The following is a 17,917-nucleotide window of genomic DNA, read 5'->3' as shown; positions in this document are numbered from 1 at the left end:
GGGCATGCTATTCTCAAGCTTCTGCTTATACCACTGTGAACTCACCATTAGGAGTTTGCAAGAGCAGCCTGATGGTAACTCTTGCTCTTAGCTTTCCTCTTTGCTTGTGGGGAAGCACCCAGCTTCCACTCAACGCCTTTCCACAGAAATGCAGGTTAAGTAGTGGCCTCCACATCATACGACACAGGAATAAGTGAAAAAAACATGTATGGAAAGAAAACAGCACTGTCTGAACCAAAAGCAAAAGGGTGGCAAACCCAGTAGGCACGAACCTACATCCCACTATTCCATGGCACCATGCATTGATGATGTGATATGATGCACCATCATTCCACCCTAGAAGATGATAGCTAAGAGATGCTGTAGACATACTGTATTAGCCATCAGAAAATCTAGATCAATTTACAGTGTTAAAAAACTGCAAGTTGTTTTTGCCCAATCACTAATGTGAGTGAAGCCCATTTTATACCTCCACCAATTTTTTGTAATAATTGAAGAAAAATATACACAAATTTGTGTTCTCAAATTTGTTGGGGCCAGCACCAGAGGTCACTGGAAGATGGATATTGACATTTACACTGGGATCAAAGGCCCATTGGTTTTCTGGCCTGGTTCGTTTTATGTACTTGCATATGGAGCTGAGGACCGGTTGTAAAAGCAGGTGCAATGACACTATACATTCCTGTACACAGAACTCTTTGCATCTATTTTGAAAACTTTAAAATTAATTGTTGGTGTTTCCATATGTTAAATTTATGCAATGTGTTTTTCTAGATACCTTTACTGTACTGAGAGATTGCATGGAAAGTGAGATTGTAATATAAACTTACCAGACATCTGAGACTTAGACTTTAAGTAGAATCTTGAAGCCCATTATCATCTGTTTCCTTTGACAAGTTAGACTTTTCTTTAATGGCATATCACTGCAACTGTGTCCTTTTGCTCTTTCAGTCGTGTGTTCAGATTTTTTCAGTGTTTCAAATTATTGATCTTTTTCAGACAATATTGTGCAGTTTTACAAAGCTTGGGCATATTTTTGCTATCATTGTTCACATGCAGGTCTTTTGGTGCCAGTATAGATGTCTGTTCTTAGAAAAGCATCTTGATATTTAACAAAGTATTTGACAAGAATAAATATTGCTTCATGCTAAGGTGATATTGGCATCACTTTCAATATATGAGTGCTTCTGGCTGATATATCATCAACAAAGGAGGTATATCTTTACTGATTCCTGGTTCTGTGATTGGTGGAAACCAAGGGTGAAAAGCAAAGGTTCTGTAAACAGATAGATTCCACATTGCCAGTTCTATCTCTATTTCAACAAATGGAGGCTATTAAACTCCTAACTGTTTTTGTTGTTTCTGGGGCATAGAGTTGTTACAACACAATTTACTGGCCCGCAAATTGGGACAGGAGCCATTTTGCACATTATTCCATCCGAAAATCAATGCAGCTGAGTTACCGATCATGATTTGGGCCTCCTTGCAATCTGCCCACCATGTTCCCATGGAGGTTTTCACATATATTAAAATGAGGGCCAGTGATGTAGGTGCTCCAAAATCCCATGAGTTCAGACAAGTACCAATGAGATCTGAGCCCTGTGACTTCAGAACCACGTGCAACCTTCTCCTCAATCTCCGCTGGGAAGGTGGCACATCCTCACCCACTGCCTACTTCTCTGGCTCCCTCGTGGTCTGTGAATCACCTGTGTGCCTTCCTCACTAAGTCTGCCTAATTCCAGCAGTGTCTGAGGTGCTGCAAGGGAGGCAGAATGTAAGTGATGCAAGGAATGAGATCAGGGGATTTGAGTGGATGAACTTGAGGCTGGATCTTGCAGCATGGACGTTTGACTGGCCTTGCCCTCATTATCCTCTTTCTCATCATAATGTCTGGCCTCCTGTTCCATCTCCTCATTAATATCATCTTCCTCCTTTTCCTCTTCCTCTGCCTCCTCCATTGTTGTGATGGTTCTGCGAGAAAGGACGGTACACAGTAAGAATGAGTGACCATTACTCCCTTGGCATTAAAGAGACAGAGAAGGCTGTGGAAGCTTCTGGTTGTGTCACAGGGATACTACAGCAACTGTCTAATTGTGCTGCCACTGATCTCGCCAACTCGCACAGCTAAAGCTGCCTATCTCCCCAACAGTTCTATGGCCTCCTCCTCAGAGGAGGGTGGGCTCTCTAATGTCTGGAATGCCCCCTCCGGTTCTTTGCATTTTCCTGAACATTGTGCGCAAGCAATGTAGCAAGATTGAATAATTAGGTTTTGGTTGGCATTTGAGCGATGTCTCCCTGGTGGCACCTGACAGCTAAAGATATAGGTCTGCTGGTAACACCCTATTAAAGTGGAAGAAGAGGTTTTGAGGTTCTGCGTGCAAGTAATTGCAGTTAGGGGCGAGGGTGACACATGTTGTAAGATCCTGAGTTACAGATCCCCTTAGCCATACTACATTATGTAGAGTTACTTGTGTGGCTATTAATTTTATAGAGTGTGAACAGTATGTGCTGCCTAAGGTAAAAAAGGCAAAGTGGCTGATGTGTTACCTTGCCTGCCCTCACCAGGTCATTGAACTTCTTTTGGCATTAGTTTGTAGTCGTGGGGATAAGAAAGGTGGCATTCAATGGCACAGACCTCCCTCCACATGGCATCTGAAACACTTCTTTGAGGTTGCCTCCCACGATCACTCAGCAACCTTGATCTCCTTAGGTGTATCTCATCCAGGAGGGTTTGTGGATCAGTCTCGTCTTTGTCTCTGCCTCTTTGCAAATCCCTGGTCCCTTCTTTGGATGCCTCTGCCAGTTCCTCCGTTTGAAGACATGTTGTGAAAGAGGTACAAAATCGCTATAAGCCCTTTATAACATATATTGGACAGTGAACGCAGTTTAGTAAAACGTTTACTATCTACCTGCTGCTCCCTTAGGCTATTGCTACTATCTTCAGCTCCTCTTTGCTTTTTAAAAGTTGCACTACTATTCCAATTTCCCTTGTACACAGGATTTGTGTGAATGAACCGCCAATGGATATGCAAATAAGCTGACCCCACAATTTATGGCAGGGTCAATGCTGGCCAGCACTGGCGGACTCAAGTCCCAGCTGAGAGTCACAGCACCAGTGTAAATGACCCAGTGGAATTTGGGGGCTGAATCATCTTTCAAAAATAACTCCAAGATACTTATGCAAGAAATAATAATTAAAAACTTCCGATATTGCACAGCTGAAGTCTCATTTCTTTTTTAACTTCACCTCAGTGTGGAAAAAGCTTTATCTTTCCAAATCTGTTATGTGGAAGATGATTACTATCCATTAGGTAGATTGGCCCAAATGTACTGAAAATGGCAGCCTATCAGGCATGCCAGCACTTTTCATTCACTTTCTGCCCCTCATATTGTGCTTTTTTATGATATTTTCCTGGGGCACCTCTTTTGAGATCCAAGACAGCCTTGTACCATATAGTTGGTTAGCTGCAAGTCTAACAAGTGATATATAAAATGATTTAAAATACAGTTTTCACCATTACCAATATAAACTATACAACTCACACAATCGAGAAATAAAAAATAGGGCCCAGATTGATAGAGAGATCTGCTTTAAAATCATTATCTCAGATTTAAACAATGTGTGCTGAAAAATGTAATCGTGTTCCTACTCATGAAATTGATTGACTTTTGCCTGTTTGAATGGATCTATTTTCAGTAATGATTGCACCACTTACAAATAAGTTGCTTAAGTGCAGTTACCACTAAACACCCAAATACCAATTTTTGGATTAAATAGCAATAGTGAAAAGGTGAAATGCTGATAAGGCAAAAGCAATTCTGATGGGGAATTCAACTTGATTGTAAGAGGAATTGACTGTGGTGAGTGAAATTACTATGGCCCATGGCTAACAATAATGCATATTTTGTAAAATAGCATCTGCATAAGTAATTAGCTGTTCTACTGACCCTGCTGAATTTTAAACATTACCTGAGGACCCGAAGAGCTCTAGAATTTATTTAACATGCAAAGATGTCACAGTATGTTTGAAGTTCTACTATTGTGGCCTTAAATTACAAATAAATACTTAGTCAACCATATTCAAAACATCTCAAGCATTTGTTCAGAAATCATGCAATCGCCTAACTAATAGTTAAATTAGTTCACATAGAAAAGAAAGCTCAACATTGACTGCATTAGATATTGTGGCTAGATTTGCATAAAAAACATTTGCTACATGCAAATGAATTCTTATGTAATAACCTTAGAATCAATACCCAATTGTTTATGGGATACATTATTGAAATTATTATCTGATACTCTATCTTTCCTATCTGTAATGTAGTAAGTTAGTTTGTGCCCTACATGTTTTTCCCTAATATTATGATTTCTAAAGCTACTTCATATAATTCTCAATGAAGAGAAAGATGGCACACAGACATGTTTGGTATAGCACACAGCTTACAGCATATTATAATACATCAAAGGGTTTATACAATTTATTTTATGTGGAGAATAATTCTAAGGATTGAGAAAGAAGTAATTAAAATTCAGAAAATTAATTTAAAGAGTGAAAAGGATTCGTGATTGTGAATTCATTAGTGCTTATTTATTAATAAATACTCTGCAATTGATGACCAGGAAATTCTTCATTCAGTACATATTAATGCACAGTAACTGCTGAATGCATTTTATATGGCAAGTGTCACAAAGCTGTCATTTCAAAATTCGTACAAAGGTAAACGTGGCTCAGGTACAAAATAGGCACACTTCCTTTTTGAGTGAAACCGTAGAATTTTTGGAGAAAACAAAATGCATTGCGATAGAGCAGAAAAAGACATAGCGATGATATGTTATGGCAAGCAGTGAAATATGTTTGAGGAATTGATGTGATATTAACCACATGAGCAAAACTTGACCAGTTTATCAAAATCCTCTCAACTTCAGGCTGTGTTACATCCTTAAAGCACTGTGCAGTCTATGTGGTTCTGTACACCGGTAAGATACACTGGGGAATGCACCGGGCAGTTTTATTCTGCTTTCAGCAACTTTTATTATTTTACTGACATGGTGGGCAACAACAGCGGGAGGCTCTTGTGGTGACTCATGCGCTCTGAAGTGAATTGGTATTGTACTTGAACTGAGTACAATTATACCACATAGTATTGATATTAGGGGTTCAATTTTAAAAGTGAAAAACGGGTAGGTTGGGGGCAGGGGGAGCATTGAAAATTGTCCCCATTTCAGACCCGCCCCCAACCCATCTCTAACCCGCCCATTTCCGGTTTTCACTAGGGCGGGAAGAGGGGCGGGCGACCAACCCGCTCCCAGGAGGCAGGTCAGGCCTTTAAACCTTTCAAGGAGGCTTCTGGCCTCCATTTTTCTAGACTTCCCGATTTCAACCCCGGGGGGGGGCCAGGATTCCCGGGCCTTCTGTGTTATGCCTCGTGAAAGGAGGCAAGAAGGCCCAAGACTAACAGGTAGGTGAGGCACAGCTGTGGGTCCGGAGGAGCAGGAGTGCTTCCCCCAGGCCCAACAGGCCTACCTGCACTGACCCCCCAACGATCGCGAACACCCGACCCCCGATTGCGGACTCCCCCGCCACAGATTGTGGACCCCCGATCCCCAAACCCGATCCTCCCCCCCACTCTGATCCTCCGACCCCGACCCTGATCCTCCCACCCCGACCTCCGATCCTCCCCGCAATGATCACGGACCCCCGTGATGACCCCCAATCCTGACACCCCCTCGTGACTGATCCCTGATCCTTTCCCACATGACTCACGACCCCTCTGCCAACCTATGGCCACCCATGCCAACCTATGCCCATCCATGCCCTGTGCCCATCCATGCCCTGTGCCCACCCATGCCCCATGCCCACCCATGCCCGGTGCACACCCATACCCCGCCCCCCCCCATCCATACAAACAAAGACTTAGCTGCAGACTTACCTGAAGAAGCCCTCTCCCTGGCTGGTCTCCCGTCCAACTGAGACCAGCCTGTCAATCGGGCCGGTCAGTCGGTCGGGAAACCCACAAAAAAAAAGACGTCCTTACATCAAAATCATAAGGACATCCGGGAAACCCGTACTAATGAGTTTCCCGTCCTCAATTTGATCCCCCCACCCCCTTCCCGACTCGGTTTTAAAATCGAGCACTAGGTTTTTTTAGATGTATGTTACGGAAGAATAGAATTCCTGAATAAATGATAAGATAGCAAAATAGCAACACAAATTTTCCATTCTGCATGGCCACTGACGATAGTACGGAGTGGACATGCCTTGCCAGGAAATTGTGTGAAGATCACCACTGCTAGATCTTCGTCCTTAGTGCAAAACGTGTCATTTTCTGGCCTATAGTGTTTTCACTCAAAGCTTCATTTCAGTAAGTAAATCAATTCAAATGTTATTGAAATGACTGTAGGTGCAATTTCCCTTTTTTTTTGCAGGGAATGCACATGCACTCAGATTGTCTGTAGGATAAATAGTTCCATTTGAAGAGCTACCACCAGCTCAGGCACAATATCTCAGTGACTTCCTTCCATGATGTAATTTCTATACTTTCAAAATAACCGATCACATTCAGGCACATTCTGAGCTGAGGAAGTTACAAATTAAACCAGCAGCAGCTTATATGAAAATTGACTTAAACTTTGATCTGTGACAGTTGAATTGGTCAGAGTTGATATTTTTTGGCAACTCGCATAATATTGCTCCCAAATTTTGGCAGAAAGATTTATTATTGCTGCAATCAAAATGCTGGAGATTGGAATTCTAGTAGAATTAGATTCCGTCCATGTGGATAGGCTATTTGAGTTAGACAAGTCAGGGAGGAGCAGGGACAGGTGTATTAATGATGTTAGTATAGAACAAGGTTAGATGTCAGGAGGTTTTTCTTCTAACAGAAGGTCATCGATCTTTGGAACAAGTTGGTGGCTTTTACAGTGAGTGCAGATTCACTTCAAGTGTTCAAAAGGGAGCTTGACCAGTTTCTAACCGTGGCTGACATCACAAAGTGTAAAAGGTAAGTGGGATATTGGGCAATGTTCTCTTGATCACTGTGGTCTCCTGTAAAGCATTACTACACTTCTCAAAAGGAGGTTGCATTTGCTTCTGGTAGATGTGCTTCTGATACTGCTGCAAGGAAGAAATGAGTCTTAAGGTTGCCTCAGGTTCTCTCTCATCTCTCTGGAGGTACTGTTGGGAAAAACAAGGGCAAGGAGAAATGTTCTCTCTCCCATGGTTGGAAAGAAGAATCCAAAGATCAATGTACAGCATACCTGGAGAGAGGTGGCAAAGATGGTCAGTTCCAGAGACCTGGGTTCAATGCAGGAAACACTTCAATGACTTGACCAGAGCAGCAAGGGTGAGTCCAGCTCTCCGTCTCTCTGCGTAAGACCTGCCAACAGTCCTTCCCCCCTATTCCCAGCACTCTGAACACATCCCTACCCTACATCACATCCTTCTCCACTAATCACAAGGGGACACTATACCACCTCTCATTCTCATTCCAAGTGCACAATCTCCTCTTGCTTGCTGCCTTCACCGCAGCCACTAATGGCATTCTATTCCTACTTGGTAGCAATTGCAGAACAAAGAACTCTTCTGACAACTGCTTCCACTTCATACTTAAGCCACTTTCTTTCCATTGAGCCCTTCCCCATCGTGTTTGCAATTGTTTCTTTTTACTCTCAGCATATGCGCTACATGAAAAAGCCCCACATATGTACACATTGCATCTCAATAGCTACTCAGTAACTCGCTCCCTGTCTGTCTGCAGGAGAAAATGGCTCACAATACGAGGGAGAGAAGCAAGAGCAGGTCAGGACCACCCTACATCCTAAATTTGCATTCTCACTCAGAGGCCACAAGATGGCAGGCGTGGGAAACATAAAAAATGTCACTGATGCACCTTATGAGGTGCCCAAAATGGAAAGAGTTCCATCCCCCAGCACTAACATCCTTCACCTAATGAATTCATATTGAAAAAATGCACTTATGAGTTATGCTGGTGCGCTGTCATTATGTTGGCGCACTGTTGTTATGTTGGCGCACTGTTGAATTGGCAGAGTAGGAGGAATGTTCATAAATAGTGGCAAGTGTTAGAGGGGTCATTGATTTCCTCTTATCCACCGCACAAGGAACGTAAATATACAATCGACAAAAAATGGCACCAAGTTTTTTCATGAACTCTGCCCTGTACTTTTATTTTTTGGGGAAAATAAATGAGAATGGCAGTACAGTACATTGACTATTCCACTGTGCTACCTCTGAGACACCTCTGTGATGCAAGGCTGCAGTGTAGAATTATACCTTAACTGACACTTTTGTACTGATTTAGAAGAATCTTGGCCTAGACATTAGATCACGCCCGAATTGGGGTGTGTTCCGAGTGCAGTGCACATTGCACGCGCCTAAACAGGCGTTGGCAGGACATCGGGAAATTAGTCTAATGGCCTCATTTATTACCAGAGATCTGCAGAAACCAGTTACGGCCCCAGAGGTAGCTCTCTGGTCACAGGAGGCACCAGGATCAGCCAGCATCTGAGGTCATAAGTAGAGTGAAGGCAATCAGGAGGGGGGTGTGAGCGGTGGCAGGCAGCAACCCGCAATTTTAATGTGGAGCCATGAGAAGCATTCCTGCTCCTTCCGACTCCACAATAAGGTACGTTAAAACAAAATTAAAACTTACCTTCCTGGTGGCAGCCTCCAGCGGTGCCTGTAAGGTCCGTTGGTTTAGCTGCCAAGCACCCAAAGAAACACACCGCCTGGAAAATGGGCACAGCACAATCCAATTTCTAGGCCCTTGTCTCTTCCTCAGCCAATTCACGTGGTGTGGCATGGAAATCTTGGAGCACTGTTAATGAGTGATAATTAGGTGCTGTGTGTGTGTGTAGTGCTAAATAGTGACACTGGCTCACAATGTGACATTAACATTATTTAGCAGTGTTGTCGCAAATTGAATTAAATTTTGTCCATTATAATTTTTTGCTCAGTACATTATAAGGTCCCTCATATGAAGCAGATCATCATGATTAACTGATAGTTTCATGATTAACTGGCTTCACAATGATTTATAATATATATTAGGATGTGCAGATACATAAATATTCATTGTATTAAAATAGCGGCTAAGATCCTTTATGGTCCTACTAGCTGATATAATTAAGTTTAAAGTGTGAAGTACTATTTGACTTTTACATCCAAATGTAAAACAGGCTGAAATGATCCTTTTCTGCCAAAGGACTGTATTAAGTAACAGAAAATGGAATGCAATGAAAACCTATTACAGTGTATGTATATGTAATATAATAGCTTTTAAAGCTGCAATTCATTACAGAAAAATATCAAAATGATTTGAGTCCTGATATATATAGCTGTTTATCCCTCATTTTGCAAAAATAGATACTATGAAGGACAAATTTGTTCTCTTTCTCTGCTGAGATATATCATTGCTAAAGTATACTAGTTACCACCTAGCCTGTCATCAACAGTTCACTGTCTAACTGATGACACTGAATTTTTAAAAGATTTTATAGGAACAATGTTGATTTTGGCTTGGTTGCATTAACAGCTCAGTGTTGCCTAATATTTCACAGAACAAGACAAAATGTTTCAGAAATTTGGAAAACTATGGCTGTAGTTTAACATGCCAAAAGTCTGAGACTAATATCTATAGGATGGATTCACAGCTTGCAACATTTTACTTATACTGCCTGACTGGAATCACACTCTTGCAGCCAGCAAAGAGTTCTCTGCATCTATGCTAATGCACATTTATATTAACGATTTGGAGGAGGGGACTGAGTGTAACATATCAAAGTTTGCAGATGATACAAAGATGGGAGGGAAAGTAGAGAGTGAGGAGGACATAAAAAACCTACAAGGGAATATAGACAGGCTGGGTGAGTGGGCGGAGATTTGGCAGATGCAATACAATATTGGAAAATGTGAGGTTATGCACTTTGGCAGGAAAAATCAGAGAGCAAGTTATTATCTTAATGGCAAGAGACTGGAAAGTACTGCAGTACAAAGGGATCTGGGGGTCCTAGTGCAAGAAAATCAAAAAGTTAGTATGCAGGTGCAGCAGATGATCAAGAAGGCCAACGGAATGTTGGCGTTTATTGCTAGGGGGATAGAATATAAAAACAGGGAGGTATTGCTGCAGTTATATAAAGGTATTGGTGAGACCGCACCTGGAATACTGCATACAGTTTTGGTCTCCATACTTAAGAAAAGACATACTTGCTCTCGAGGCAGTACAAAGAAGGTTCACTCGGTTAATCCCGGGGATGAGGGGGCGGACATATGAGGAGAGGTTGAGTAGATTGGGACTCTACTCATTGGAGTTCAGAAGAATGAGAGGCGATCTTATTGAAACATATAAGATTGTGAAGGGGCTTGATCGGGTGGATGCGGTAAGGATGTTCCCAAGGATGGGTGAAACTAGAACTAGGGGGCATAATCTTAGCATAAGGGGCTGCTCTTTCAAAACTGAGATGAGGAGAAACTTCTTCACTCAGAGGGTAGTAGGTCTGTGGAATTTGCTGCCCCAGGAAGCTACATCATTAAATAAATTTAAAACAGAAATAGACAGTTTCCTAGAAGTAAAAGGAATTAGGGGTTATGGGGAGCGGGCAGGAAATTGGACATGAATTTAGATTTGAGGTTAGGATCAGATCAGCCATGGTCTTATTGAATGGCGGAGCAGGCTCGAGGGGCCGATTGGCCTACTCCTGCTCCTATTTCTTATGTTCTTATGTTCTTACATGGGCAGAGCACTGTCCCCTGGTTGGTAAATGGTGGGAAAGTCCACACTTTCAAAAGATTAAAAAAAACTTTGCTACAGTTTATCAAACGCCCAGAAGACCCAATGGTCTGACACCACACTGAAGTTAGACTTTGTGTGATATGAGACAGCTTCCGCACAGGCGGTCTCACACCACTGCATACCAGAGTCAGATCAGGACATAACTCCAGAAGTTTTGGGACTGATTTTCATCATGCGAATGGGTGTGCTGCAGCTCGCAGGGCATTACAGCACAGAAAAACCGTAACAGATCAGCCATGATCTCATTGAATGGCGGAACATGCTCAAGGGGCTAAATGGCCTACTCCTGTTCCTATGTTCCTATGTGACACCAGGTCTCGGCCATTCTTACACACGACGTGCATTTTCAGCAGAACTGGTGGTGGGTGGAGCAAGCTCCACCTGGAGCTTCTTCATATTACTGAAGTCATGATGTGGAGATGCCGGTGATGGACTGGGGTTGACAATTGTAAACAATTTTACAACACCAAGTTATAGTCCAGCAATTTTATTTTAAATTCACAAGCTTTCGGAGGCTTCCTCCTTCGTCAGGTGAACGATGTGAAAATGAAATCCTCGAAATGAAATCGCATTTATAATTCACAGAACAATGCTTGGTGAGTACAGACAGTTTTTTCAACTGCCCGTTGCCAAGGCAATCAGTGTGCAGACAGACAGGTGTTACCTGCCAGGTCTCACAGAATATTGGTGATTTGTATTACTGAAGTGACATGGAAGTGAAATAATAACACTCCCCTAATGGCCGCACCCAAGTTGCCAACAACGATATGTGCAGGCATTGTCGCACCTACCTGGCAATGATTGTGAGGAACTGTCTTCACAGAGTCCTATTCATCATACAGCCAGAAACAAAGATGTACTGTCTGCTCTAGGGACACCTGTAGCTAATAAGCATCATAGAGCTGATGTAACCATTGACAGTACTGCCAGCTCTGGCATTCAGCTTTCCAGTTTACACCAAGTACTGCACTGGATTTATATACAATTCTTAATTTTGCATTTGATTTCTATTTACTGAATGATGAAGAAAGTTAACACAAGTAATTAGTAATGTTGATTTTGATGTGAAAGTGATTTTGCCCAAATAGCAACATTCACTGTGAATTCATTGTGAAGTACTTTGAGACCTTTTGATGTGAAAAACTGCTATATAAATGTAAGTCTATTATTAATGATAATTAAAAGCTTTGGTATTACTTTTTTATTTTGTCACTTGTATTCTGAATAATATACTCATCAAGTTGCAGGATGTCAGTGCTCAGGATTAAATTATTTTCCATTTTTCACACCCAGTGTCAGCATCAAGCAGTCCCAGGTCAGGTTAGGGGGAAAAAAAGTGTTTAGTCTCCCAACTGGCCATTCTTCATGTATGACCATTGGCCATGGCTATTGGCAGGCTATTCGAATGTAGATATATCATCACCAAGCTCATTGCTAGCCTACCCAATGTCTACATGTGCTCTTTTCGCCAGATGTTATTCTACTGTGATCAGCAGAGGGATACTTGGCTGATTTTCTTTTCTCTAGCCCAAGGATGCTGAGGCAAACTGCAAAAGTCACCATTTTGGTCCTGACCGAGATTAACCAATTTAACACAGCCTAGGAATCAAACCTGACACGTTCCTGATCTGTATGGCTCAATAGCATACAAGGTGGTGCAGTTACGTACAGAGCCAATAGAGTCACTCACATAAAAAATAAGGGCTGAAATTCCGGGAGTCCCACTTTGTCCACAGTAAAAGGCAGCAGAGCGGAACTCCCGTCCGCCCACAGTGAAGGATGTAGATCTCGTTCCAAGTTGGAGTCATTAACATAGTCAGGGTGGAAGACCTGCACATGAATCAGCGCTTTAGAGATGCTTGCTTCAATCCGCTGGCTGGTGGCAGAGCAGGCCACAGTTATTCCCTGAGGCCCTTCCTGGGCTGAAGACAAAGGTAAGTGAATTTTTCCTCAGCCCCTGTCATAAGGGCCCCGATATTACCAGGGAGGCGGGATGGCAGGAGGGGTGCGACCGGGCGCATGGGTAACCCGCCCAGTGAAATCCATCCGTTCCCCACGCGATCGCGGGTAAATTGAAGCCACTTAATGCACCCGCATCACAGGCTGTCAGCTGGAGGACCTCTACTCAAAGGGGCAGTCCTCCAATGCTGCTGCTGCAGCAAAGAACCAAAATTATAGAATGGAGCAGCCCAGGGGAAAGGCTGCTCCCAGATTTACTGATGCCTCACTCCAGGTCTTACTGGATGGGGTGAGGACGGGGAGGGATATTTTCTACCCAGCGGATGGGAGGAAGTGGCCTGTCTCTGCCACCAAGAAGGCCTGGGCTCGAGGTGGCAGAGGAGGTCACCAGCAATAACAACGTCTCCCGCACATGGATCCAGTGCAGGAAGCGCGTCAATGACCTAACTAGGTCAGCCAAAGTGAGTACACTTACTCATTCTCCTACACTCCGTCTTCTACGTCACCGCCCCGACCCCACAACTCCTTCTGCACTGCCAACACTACTCTATCACATCACTCCTCACACCCACTCAAACCTCATCCTCAACTTACCTGCACTTACTCACCTCCCCAGTACTCATCCCACCACTACCACTCAACCCAATCCTCATATAATGTCATGGCTCTGTCTCATACTCACCCTCTGATGCATCGCTTTCACGGTCAGCCTCACCCAAACCAATGCATTCAGCGGTTGGCCATGTCACCATCCCTCACTCACACCTCTCTACTTTCTCCCCTTATAGAAGAGAGCCCAGAATGCACGGGAGAGGGTGAAGACCGGAGGGGAGCCGCAACATCAGGTCGTCCTCATGGACATTTAGCAGGAGGCTCTTGAACTGAGCTGCACCCTCGAGTGCCTGTCCATAGGGGATGCCGAGACGGCCACCCGACAAACGGCTGGTGACAGAACTTTAACATTCAGCACTCACAATAGCAAATGATGTTAACATGCCTTGCCATCTTCAGCACCTCAACATCTGTCATCATGCTTAATATTGCCTTCTGTTCTCTTACAGGATCTTCAGCGACCGCCATGACGGTGGAGGGCGATTCCTCGGAGGACCTCTGAGGGGGCACCATCACATCTGAGTGAGCCATCCACCAGTGCAGATACACACACCTCGGTGAGTCCCCGTCCTCACTTAGTTGGGGTCGCACATGGTGAGTCACCACACATGTGAGCACAAGCAGACACTGGTGGCAGGGGCAGCTGTGGAGAGTCCGCATTGGTGGGAGCACTCTTCTCCAGGTTCTGCTCAGCTGGACACAGATGCTGAACCCTGGGGGCCATCTATGAAAAGGAGAATGATCGAGGGGCAGCAGCACATTTGCGAGGTGCTGGAACAGGTGCCACGCGTACTCTCCACAATCGTGCAGAGGATGGAGGAGTCCAACTCCTGCATGAGTGGAATGGTGGCACAGGTAAAGGAGGGAATCTCTGAGATAGTGTCACGGGTAAGTGCGGGAATGTCTGCGATGGAGGGAAGGCTAGCCTCCATCGAGCTTCAAGCATGGCTCACCAATGAGTCCATTGAGGCTCTGACAATGGCCCTTCAGACTCAGGGTGAGCAACTTTCTGCCGCCTTAAACTGGCAGGCAGATACACTAGCACTGGCCTTACAAGGCTTCACACATCCTCCAAACTGTCAAACTGTCATCCAGCAGGGTGGTGGGAGTGATGTGGTCCTGGCCCAGGAGAGGGATGATGGCGAAAGGGGATATGGAAGTGGGGACGCCACTCAAAGCGCTCCCACATCTCACCCGTTGCCCCCCTCTCAACCAGTACCGCAATGCTGCCTCCTCTTCAGGTGACAGAGTCTGCCCCTGCACAGGTGAGGTGGAGCAGTCTATGGAGGGGCCCTCACAGGCACCGAAACCCAGAGGGCGTAGGCCCAAAGCATCTAATCGGTCAGGGCATGACCAAGAGAAACCTGCTGCAGCCACAGGGGAAGCACCACATAGTCGGAAGCGTAAGGCAAAGGTTTTGTGAGCACAGAGGGGATGCAGAAGGCTGTTTGACGGTTTGTCATGTTCTTTATTTTTCTTTGATTTTTGTTAATGGCACATTAAATATTATTATTGTCACCATCACTGCCACGTCTTGGCCATTTTTGACTGGCTTGTGTAATAAGTCCCTTTCATGAGGTTCTCCATGAACACCCACACTTGATGCCACCCGTTGGGTAACCCTACAGTGGGTGTATGTGTAGTTGCACGACTATTTTGTGCAGGTGTCTGTGGCGCAGCACTGTGTTGTGGAGCTCCATGTGGCAGAGGTGGACGGCATGCCTGGCGAGGCTGGTGATGTTGTTCTACCTCGGATGAAGTGATGAATGCAGCTATGGCGCCCCCCCCATCCTGACAGTGTGAGTTTGAGGGGGTCCGCAAAGTAGGTAAATGTGTTTGCACAGCAGAGTTTAGGGTATAAATTAATAATTTTGAGTGGAAAGGCAAAGGTGTTGCAGCCAAGACTTTGTCTGAAGTCACAGAGTGCCCTGCTGCAATAAATTAGGTATTCCCCCCCAACTGTCAAAAAATCCTTTGCATCTCCCACTGGCTGCTGGCTGAAACACGTCTGCTCCAACAGGGAGTGTTTCCCACAGCACAGGAAACATGCTGAGGATCCTTCAAAATTGCACCCCTGCCAAAATCTCCACTCAATGAGGTAATCTCCACTCAATAATGTAAATTATAATCCCGCCGGTTTTAACTGCCGGTGGGAGAACCGTATGCGGGAGCTGCGCGCGCACCCGAAATGCGTCATTGGGGAACTCGGAAGTGAGCGGGTTGGAACCGGGCTCCGAACCCGCTCCGGGATTCCGTCATTTTCGGAGCCACCCCGCCCCCAACGCACCCGCTCAGCCATCCGAAAATTGGCCCCGAGGTATTTAAATACAGGTAATCAATCCGATCCAGCCTTGGCAAGTTCTGTGGCCTTTCAAAGGGCCTCAACATAACTCACATTAGCTCTCAACCGGTGAGAGTTCCATTGAGATCTTACAAGGTGAGATGGGTGGAATTCCTGAGGTAGGTCCAGGAACTCCCCCAAGCACACTCCTTGACATAGCCTGGGGGAAACTTTAATCTAACCCGCCCATTGGGAAACTGATGAGATAGAGTGCAACCCTCATTTTACACCGCGCCCGATTTTACTCTCCATTGAAGTCAATAGAGAGTAATATTGGGTGGCGTGTGAAACTGGCATTCCATCCAATCCCGTGGGATTCCCGCCCGGCGAGTTAAGTTAAAATTACCCCCAAGGAGGCAGAAGACTTGCCCTCCCCCTCAGGACGGAATCTCAGCAGAATTAGGTTCCACCCCAAAATTTCAGCCCCCCAGTGTGCCACGGATCTGCTCTCCCCCCTCTCCTGTCCCAGGAATTTCAGGCCCTTCTTAATTTGTTTTTTTAAACATTTAATCATTGTCAGCTCAAACTGCTGATTTCCATCTCCAAATAAAAATGGGAGAAAGTATCACCCTGATTATGAGCAAAATAATATTTAGGCTACTTCAAAATACTGGAGCCCAGTGAGCTCCTCAGAATCTATTAAAACCTGGAGCCATATAGAAACAAAACGATGTAGCAAGGTTACAGCCATACTTCAACCAACATTACTAAAACAGATTATTTGGCCATTTACATCTTTGCTGTTTGTGGGACCTTCCTGTACGTTATCATATTTTCCTACATTCCAACAGTGACTACAATTAAAAAGTACTTCATTGGCTGTAAAGAACTTTGAAGCATCCTGAGATCATGAAAGGTGTTATATCAATGGACGTCCTTTCTTTCTCTCCTTTGCACAATTCTTCTCTTTGCGCTGCATCCAGGCATTCCACACCCAGGAAGTCCGTGTCCTATGTTTTAATTATTCCTCCAATCTGCTAACTATAAAAACATTTTCCTCTTTCACTTATCAAAAATCATCAGAGTTTAAAACAACTTTTCGCATTGTATGTAAAAAACAAGGAACTGTGTAACATTCCCTACTAGAACCATACTTACAGCCATCCATACACAACCTCCATGCACTGTCGCCATGAACATCTCCAAGACACAATGACATTGCCTTTATTTTTCATCCTGAGTCAAAAAAAACATTCAAAGCAGCAGGATATTTGTATTGATTATAATTGTGACTTATGATGTTATTAACTTTCATATTTAGGATATCTTCTTTATTAAAAGATGTAAAATTGGGACCGAAAGTTAAATACCTGCCTATTACCCCCGGGCTAGGGTGCAAATGTAGCCCACACTGATGAAATTAAGTCTCCTCTGTCTAGGGCTGTAAGGATCCCATGAATTTATTTATTATATAAATTATGATGCTGAAATAGAACTAGCACCTGCATATGTGGTGACTCTGGCATGTAACAAACTCATAGAATGACATAGAATTTACAGCACAAAGACAAGCCATTTGGCTCAACTGGTCTGTGCCATTGTTTATACTTCACAATAGTCTCCTCTCACTCATTACCTCTTCCTACCCTTCCCCAGCTAGCCCTCTATTTCCTTCTCCTTCATGTATCATCAAGCCTCTCCTTAAATGTGTCAATGCTATCTGCTTCAACCACTCCATGCGGCAGCGAGATCCATATTCTCACCACTCTCTGTGTAAAGAAATACCTCCTAAATTCTTTATTTGATCTGTTACTTGCTATCTTATATTTATGCTCCCTTGTTCTGGACTCACCCACAAGTGAAAACAGTTTCTCTAAGTCCGTCCTATCGAACCCTGTCACAATTTTAAAGACCTCTATCAGGTCTCCTCTTAGTTTTCTCTTTTCCAGAGAAAAGAGCCGCAGTTTGCTCAATCTTTCCTGATACTTGCATCCTCTCAATTCTGATAACATTCTTGTCAATCCTTTCTGCACTTTCTCCAGTGCTTCAATATCCTTTTTAGGTAAAAAAAAATCTCAGTTATAAGAAAGTTGAAAGGTGTGCAGTACCAAATGTGAGGAGTTTGAAAATCCAAATTTACATTAATAACTTTTGAACGCATGAAGTTACATTTACAATTTCACCATCACTTTGTGTCCTCATTAGTTATTGGAGGTTTTGAATATGATTTCTAATTATCTATTTACCACTGCATTT

The 17,917-nt window shown here is 43.9% G+C and overlaps 1 protein-coding gene across 6 annotated transcripts in view; it reads right to left on the bottom strand.

Moving 5' to 3' along the window:
* Window positions 1-17,917, bottom strand: part of LOC137340303 (G-protein coupled receptor 26-like) — a 420,507-nt gene that overhangs the window by 345,343 nt on the left and 57,247 nt on the right. For 4 of the 6 annotated variants that reach the window (XR_010966760.1, XR_010966761.1, XR_010966762.1 and 1 more), the window contains exons 3-4: window positions 2,548-2,796; window positions 831-1,971 (exon numbers count right to left, since the gene is read on the bottom strand). The exons of the other annotated variants lie outside the window; for them this stretch is intronic. The gene's annotated coding sequence lies outside the window, so the exon portion shown is untranslated. The remainder of the gene's footprint in view (window positions 1-830; window positions 1,972-2,547; window positions 2,797-17,917) is intronic. 6 annotated transcript variants of the gene reach the window in all.

The sequence above is a fragment of the Heptranchias perlo genome, chromosome 21 (genome assembly GCF_035084215.1).
Source record: "Heptranchias perlo isolate sHepPer1 chromosome 21, sHepPer1.hap1, whole genome shotgun sequence".
NCBI classification, from domain to species: Eukaryota; Metazoa; Chordata; class Chondrichthyes; order Hexanchiformes; family Hexanchidae; genus Heptranchias; species Heptranchias perlo.
Note: the sequence above shows the minus strand (reverse complement) of the source record. Positions and strands in the feature narration are given on the sequence as shown.